General features: G+C 43.9%; 1 long non-coding RNA gene across 4 annotated transcripts; it reads right to left on the bottom strand.

Moving 5' to 3' along the window:
- Nucleotides 1-719: 719 nt before the first annotated feature.
- LOC310880435 lies at nt 720-7,610 on the bottom strand. 4 transcript variants are annotated; one of them, XR_014571683.1, is made up of 3 exons: nt 6,744-7,610; nt 3,395-3,529; nt 720-3,062 (listed from the first exon to the last, which is right to left on the bottom strand). It is a non-coding gene; the product is annotated as an uncharacterized lncRNA (long non-coding RNA). The 4 variants fall into 4 exon arrangements; XR_014571685.1 differs by lacking the exon at nt 6,744-7,610 and having other exon boundaries at nt 720-1,852; nt 2,948-3,062; nt 3,395-4,661; XR_014571684.1 differs by lacking the exon at nt 6,744-7,610 and having other exon boundaries at nt 3,456-4,661.
- Nucleotides 7,611-8,179: the final 569 nt, after the last annotated feature.

Consider the following 8,179-nt stretch of genomic DNA (forward strand, 5'->3'; position numbering starts at 1 on the left):
GGCAGGCAAAAGGCAGTTAAGGGGTGGAAGACAGTCAAAGGATGCTGTAAGAAACAACAACAGTCCTGAGAACACTACTGTGGGCTTTCTTCCTCTGTCTGCCTGTGGTGGTCTTGCCAAGTTAAAATTTTTAATGGGGTTATTTCTGTCCCTGAAAAGATGGGGATACCTTTTTAAAGTCTGGATAACAATTCTGAACCCTAAAGGAGTAAGAAGTCACTCCAGTAAAAATAAATAAATAAATCTGTCAACATTGCTGCATCTTATTTTATGAGAAAGGATGGGAAGATGTAGATAGTATCTGAGTGCTACTGCAGTAACATGCACTGAAATTCAGGCTCGTGTAGCTGAACATGTTTGGTCCATGTTTATTGCTGTGTTTGGTGCAGACACTGAAATACAGAAGCTCTGTGAAGAACAGACACGTCTTGGGTGCTGTTAGTTGGTGTATTTTACACTGCACCTAACAATGCAGTAAAACATAGTTACTGGCAAACATCATATTCAAAAAATGTCCCCCTTTCAAAGAAACTTAATCTCTCTTACAGGGGTGCTGTAGACTACCCCTTTTTACCAAAGGAAACCTGATAGCCATGTGTTTCAATTTAGATTCAAGATACCACACAGTCTCTCCATCTGCCTGCATTTTCTGTTCACAGCAGCTTTCCCTTTATCAGATCCCACATATACATGCTGTAGGACCCCAAAAGTTGCAGTGCTTTTGAATCCTTTCTATTTAGTTTGCTTCCTAGCTGTGTTCTACATGTGTTCCTGTTGAGCTGCCTCGAACAGCTCATGGCACTTTCAGCTGCTGTGCATTTAGGGATTTCAAAGGCCTTCCTGGACCTAGTGAAGGAGAGAGACGTTTCGTGGCTTCTTCATCAGGTCAAACTCTGGAGGAAAAAGCAGGGAAGAACTTGTTCTACTGCCTTCATTGTATATATTGACAAATTGAGGTTTACACATGGCAACGTTTTGACCCAGTAATAAGGAAGTAACCTAGAAAATACCCAGGAAATTCTCCAAGTGCAATAAAATGATAAAGTTCAAGTCTGAGTCTTCATACTATGAGCTGTCTGCAGGGCCTCCCCACACTTGTTGGGTGTACGCAGAGCTGGATTTGTCACTTAATGCTATTTGGAAAGATCAATTTTAAAAATAGCCCTTTGGGTGAGTTTATGAGGAAAGGCAATTGCTCCTGTGCCGGGAGTTTTGTTTTGGACGGGCTCTGGGTTGCTGTCTGACGTGGCGCGTGGCATTACGTGCAGCGCGGGTGAAGGGAGGTGCGGCTGCGGCCTGCGCTGCCTGGGCCCTGCCGTGGCTTGTCAGGAGGCTTGTTGCCATTCCTACCCGCTTCTTTCTGTGGTCTCTTTCTGACACAACACCAGCTGTAAGCAGTGGTTCTGTTATGTAATTCATTTAAGAGGGAAAACTCGCTCGTAAAGTTTATGGTCCCGCTCTCCCTGAGACAACCCAAGCAATGGGGCCGGACGGCGGAGAGAAGGGAAATTTCCCCAGGCAAAGGGAATACTTATCTGCCGGGGCCTGCTATTGAAAAACGGATCTCTGCTCACATAAGCAGGAAAAAGACATTGAGGCTTATTTGTATTTCTGCCCCTGAGCACAAAGGGGCTAGAAAGCAGGCGTCTCCCACCGATTGTGTGTTCCTCCTGTTTGGAGATGTAATCGGAGTCCACATACTGTGCCACAGCCTTTCCTCAGCTCCAGGGGTTGGGGCTGGGAAGAGTGTGCAGGGATAGAGGACCTTCAGCATCGGGACAGGGGTAGAGCTGGCCCCAGCAAAGCATCTCTCCCCCATCTGACGTGCAACTTGGTGCTAGCAGCAATGTTCCTGGGGGAGGGAAGAAAACAGAGTCACCCTGTTCACTCAATCCCAACTCACCAACTAGAGAAACAGGCTCTCTGTAAACAGTACAAATGAAACGGATGTTTCACTCTGCTACTGATAAGTTTATCAGCAAAGCCAACGTGCACTTCAGACCCCTAGGAAAATATAGAAGTTGAGGGTCCTCAGCTAACCCCCAGCTTACCACACCCTGGGTGTCAGCATTTATGCTTTGGGACATGCAGTCATTGCTCCAGTCACAGTGACACCAAGGCTGGGACGTTGGCGCTGTAACCACAAGGCCCAATCTTACCTGGGCTGTAGCTGTCATAAGTGCTGTCACAGCATATGGAAAGGGACTGCAAAGGTGTTAGGGAAGATGAGAGCAGTTGCTGGTGGGGAGCACCATGGCAAGGCTGTGCTGGATTTGGGGTGTGATGTGAGGCAGTGACCTCTCCAGCTGGTATTGTCCGTGAATAGACCATTGTCCTTTGCAAGGAAGGAAAGAAAACCCTGCCTCATCTGCAGGGGCACGGAGCCAGTATTGCCTCACTCAGGGCTCAGCCTCCAGCTTGGAGGTCTCACAGCTCCCAAATGCCTCACCCACATTGCCTCAAGCTCCTGCTCTAGCATCCTGTTACACACAGAGTGTTTTGACCAGCTGGATTTTGTTCCCTGCAAGTGAGTGGCTGGGAAGTAGGTGTGTTCCACAGAGCTTATAATAGAAAGCTTGCTTTGACCTCCATGATAGAGAGATTAGCACCATTCCAGAATGATATAGTACATGTTTTTTTAAGGGTCCAAAGGTAATTCCTGTTTACAGAACTACTGTCTGCAGAACTGAAAGAGCCTCGTAGCATTCACTCTAGGGCAGCGGCTGTCAGGCCACGGAGATTCCTTCCCCATTGCTTCTTTTTCAGGTGGACTTTTGCCCTGCTGAGGGAGAACTTGAAACGCCCTATGGTTGGCTGAGCTGGGCTGTTGTGGTTGTGCAAAATCACACTGCTCGTCTCTGAGATGAGAGAATGAGGAAATTCTTACACCTACCCCTGCTCTCCACCATGTGCCATCTCCTCTAGCTTATGAGGATGTCAGTCTTACCAAAGGTCATTTGGAAACCGCACCAGAGCCTCTCTGAGGTGATTCTTCACGTCTTGGAATTTTTAAGTTTCTTTTAGAAACTCTTTGGCTGAGATCCACATGAAGTTTGCTAATCCTTATGAAAAAAAAAAAATGTCATTGAGAGTAAAGTTCTATTTGCAACAATCTCAGACTTCCTCTGGTTATTCAGCTCTGCAGATGCAGTCTCAAACGCTTTGATCCACAGTGGTCCAGCCTGCTAATCCTGTTTGTATTCTCATGCCCAGCACTGTTACCATTATCAGTGTACAGACACCAAGAACTGGGCCTGTGGTTCTGCTCCCACCAAGCCTGCTTTTTCAAGTATGAAAGACCAAAAGCACACTGAACAAGGACCACATCAATCTGCTAATAGCATCAGCCTTTGCATTTTTAGTCTTTCTGGAAACCAGAAAGTACAAGATCTACTTTTCTGTGTAGATATATCCTTGCATCTATGAGGAGTTTCATGTAAGTCAGTCATCTGAACCTTGGTAAGCCTGTGGAAAGTCAGAAGTGGCATCACCCTGGAGTCCCCTGTCCAGCACATTTACTGGTGCGGTCCTGGAGAGAAAACACGCAAAGGTCATAAACCCAATGGAGTAAATTCATCATTTCACTGGTGGTTGGATTTACCCAACTCTGCTGTATTATTACTTGCCTTCCACACGTTCCTCTGAATTTTATTCACTAATTCTTGACTGATACCCTATTGAAAATGTTTGTGTTTCTCCAAATGGAAACACCTGATCAGAGTTACATGCCTTTAGTGAAAAAGGTACATCATGATGTATGAAAATTTAAGGTTCTTTTTGGAAAAGTAGCCTTTAATAAACTGTTGTGTTTTCTTATATAGTTACTTAGTCTGACACTCAATGGCCTGTGGTTGCCCCTCTACGTTGGCACATATTTAGCTCATTATTAGCTATTACCTTCTAGAAAGATATTCGCATTCATATATGAGAAGGTATATGACCATGGAAATCCAGCATCTAGTATATTAACAGCAGATAATAATTCTAACTAACTCTTAATAATTCCTAATGAATTTCCTTCAGCTCTCCCTGAAGGAAAAGAGAGGGACACACTTAGCATACACAAAACTGTTTTATTTACTCCAGAAAGATCGTGAGATCATGCTGCTAGTTGATGAGACACCTTCCTTCCCCTCTCTACTTCTTGTTTTCTCTCTGTATCTAGGCCCTCTGATCTCGGAAATGATTTACATGTCCTTTGCAAACTACAACTATCCTTTTCTTTCTGTCATGCTCTTTTTTGCACAATCCTTCTGCTGCGCTTCGTCCTGTTGACTTCAACACTCTCCCACCAACGCACAAAACTGATGATGGTGCAAATCACCGCTGCTTTTGTTGGTACCTACAATAATACGATACAGCTGCTGTCTGCTGTCCTGGGATTTTCCAAGGGCTCCTGCAACCGAGCAGGTTGCAGACTGATTGAGACACGTTTGGTGGTTCAGCCAGGTTTGCCACAAGGGGGGGTGAAGAACAGAAACCAGCTGTGGAAATTTACTGACTCTCTGAAGATCTCATGACTTCTTGCTAAATCTGAAAATTCCCAGTAAAACAAGAACAATTTTGTTTCTAAACCTCCTGTGCTGCCTTTCATCATTCTGTGATTACCTGAATATTGCACGGTCAGTGGCATTTTTTGTCAGTTGTAGAAAACAGTCCATCATTTGCTGAAAGGGCAGAAGATAAGGGATTCATTGGTGAAAACACTAGTTGCTGGTACAAAGAACTTCCACACAGATGGTGAATTAAATATATATATATTCAACAAATTAGCAAACAGTGTGCCAACTTTTCTGAAATATATGCACATTAGGAGTATGAGTGGGAGCAAATAAGGTTGTGAAGAATCTTTCTGCAGCTTCTGTTTTCAAACAGTGATCTTGCAAAGAAGTCTTTTTCTTGCTTATTTTTCAAAGGTAAATATGTGCGAATCTCCTTAAATCATCTGAAGTGGATCATGGTTATGACTAAGAGATAAGGAGGGATTTGTCTGTCTGACAAACTTCCCCTCTGTTTTCAGAGAAGACTGGTATTTTCAGAAGCAGTGAAATACCGCTCAGTGCAAAAAGCAGGGCATATTGTAAATTGGAGATCTGCCAGCTCATGGGCTGAGCAAAAACTGTTGAAATGCAAGATGCTTCAAGGCTCCGCTCTGTTTCCTGCACTAGAAAAGCCCCTGGTGATGTCTCTAAGTAAAGGTTTCAGTCTCCAGTCCACAGGAGATCAATGTAATGCCTACTACAAAGTCAATAGGAATTTTCCATTAGTACAGTCAATTGTTCTTAGTCATCTTTATACTAGACCATATCATCTGCCCATCAGAATTAATCGTGTTTATTTAAAAAATTGAGGGAGGGAGAGTGGAAGAAGCCAGGAGCATTAAAACCAGAGAAAAATGCCTTGAGTCTGGCTTATGCCTTTGGGCGGGGCATAAAATGAATCTGAAATAATGTAATTTCTAAACAAGCCATGGCTAGAAGTAGAAGCAGCAACGGTGACAAGAGATGACCAGCGCAGTCACTGGCACCACTGGAGGTGACAGCCAGCAGAGCCACAAAGCTCATTCTGGGCATGGTGCAAGGCCCCGATACCGCCAGTAATGCTGTGCAGTCCCGTTTTGCTTTAATATTACTAATAAGGCTTCATAAAGAAAAGCAACTAGCTCACACAGCTGTACTGAAGACATGCAGACCAGGAGATCTGCCTGCTTAGGACTGCTTTTAGACTTGGGGATGAAAGGGGAAAGTAGCTGTATGTATTCCATGTGGCACCCACTATAGTGAGGTCCTTTTTCTCAGCCTTTATTGAAATATCAACGTATTGGAATACCAAGTCAAATACTAAAAAAAAATGTAGCAATTTAAGGTGGGAGCAGGACATTTGCAGCTAGATAATTAGCTAATTAGATAATGACAATCTCTTGCTATGCATAGCCAAAAACTTTGTACAGTACAGCATTTAGGTCAAGATACAACGTATTGAAAATTTACATGTTGAAATTTCTCTGGATCTGTCTAGGAAAGGGTAAAGATGATGATCCCAAAGACTCCAAGAAAAATTATTTAAAAAAATTAAGATCAGAAAATGAAACCCATAGAGAAAAGCAGACACACTGAAGGCAGCAAGACTGCAGCCCTGTACGTCATATAAAATGAATGCAATTCACCATGCTGAATTGTTCATGCTCAGACCATATATGTTCAGTTCTTGACAAAGTAATCTCTTTGCAAAGCTACATAATGCAGCAGAGTCAGCTATGAATGAGTTATAAACAAAGAAGCTATTCAGCTGTCAAAGCAATTTTCAGCTATATTAAAACAGAATAGGATGGGATGGATTCTGCAGAGCTCTCTGCTGCGTGCTGTCCCATGAAGGCAGTGGCATCGCATGTGTGTAAACCATGCGGGGAGAGGGAGTGCGTGCGTGCACGGGCGGCTGCCCACGCAAACACATGTACACACACGTGCACGGGATAATCGCCTGTTGCCTTTCTGAGCTCACGTTATACATTGCAAAATCCGTATTTAAATTGCATTTTCACTCTGCACTTGGGGATGTCACCGAGTTCTGGCCATGGCAATGATGTGCTTGGTTTCCATAGAAACCAATGTACTTTGGAGGGGGAAAAGCAGAAGGAGACTGAGAAAAGCAGAAAAATTGAGCAGAAAAATTGAGCAGAATAAGGGAAGTGTGTGGTGTGAACAGATCGTTTGGGTACTGGAGCTGCTAACAAAGTGACTTACCTTGTCAGCAGGGAGACACCTTATTCGTGGGTATGTCACTTCAGAATATTCACAGCAATTCAAATTTATGCCAATTAAATGAACACACCATCCTATCGCTCCATATATACTAACCACCATTAGGTGGACTGAATCTGGATTAGAGAGGCCAGGCTTCCAGTGTGATTTCTGCTGACACACGACTTTTGCTGTTTGCTCTGTCTCTGGTGTCATTAGCAGGTGTTTCCTATCTTCATCCCCAGACTGGGGAAGGAGGCAGGGCCTGGGAAACTACAGATTTCAACTAAGGTTCAATGAAATACCTGTCAAGTCTCCCATAAAAAAGCTGTGTATGATCTGTACCTCCCAAGGGGTAGGCGGGGCAGGGAGAGGCATGCTGGAGCTATTTTATGATTTTTTTCCTTCTTAAAACAGCCAACTTGCCATTGAATCATTTAATCACTAATTAAAAATCCTGGATAAAACAAGCTGTCTACAGCTTTCTGGCAAACATCCCACTGACTTTGGTAGGGCCAAGATTTTACCCTTTCCTTGACTGCAGAGCTTGTTTGTTGTCACTTCTTTTTCTTTAGCTGTTCTATGTGTTTTATGCCAGATTTTTTTTCTCTTAGCTACTTAATTTCTTTTCTTTTTCTCAAATATTATCTCATTTTAGCTCCAGAAAATAGTGCTTTAACATGATCACCCCAACAAGTAGTCCATGACCAGGCTAGCTGTGTTTTGCCCACATCCTTTCTGCTGTGGTCTAGGAGAGGACAAGGAGTATATGCGAGGGCAGTAAGAATTCCTGCAGCTATAGACTTCATCAAGTATCTCAGTGGTCAGGCACCTAGATTTGCAGGTTCTTGTTGCCGGAGCTATTTGCTGCTTCTGAGAGTCCCTCAGCAGGTATCTGACCTGCTGGAAAAACGATGGACCGCTGCAGCCTGGAGCACCCAGCCATTTCATCTACCAGGGCTGAATGCTGGGAGGAGAAACAGAGTCTTACGTATAAGAATGCTGTTAGTTACCAAGTGAAATTCCTGTTCTGTCCATGAACATACTTTGGTACGTATTTTTCCTGTCTTACCTTTTTGTATTTACCAATCCTATTTTCTGTAATTTTGCTTTCAGAGCCTGCATTAGAAGAGACCTATTCCATTTCTGCCTGGAGCTGAATAACCCTAAGATGCACCCCTGCTGTCACCCCCGCTGGCTGCGTGCTTTAAGGTAGGGATGTGCCAACAAACCCTGGTTCCAGGAGGCTTTCTGGCAGAGTGCAATTGAGTTTCTGCTGTGTTCTTCATGAGAAGCTACTGTTGGTCACACAGGGCTCATGTACAAGGGACTTGAGCCAATTCAAGTTGCCAGGACCTACTACTGCATTCTTCAAAGCTTAGGGCACCAGAGTACAAAAAGACAGCCAACACCCTAATCCCTTACCAACACATTGGGTG

The sequence above is a fragment of the Anser anser genome, assembly GCF_964211835.1.
Source record: "Anser anser genome assembly, chromosome: 12".
Classification (NCBI taxonomy): Eukaryota; Metazoa; Chordata; class Aves; order Anseriformes; family Anatidae; genus Anser; species Anser anser.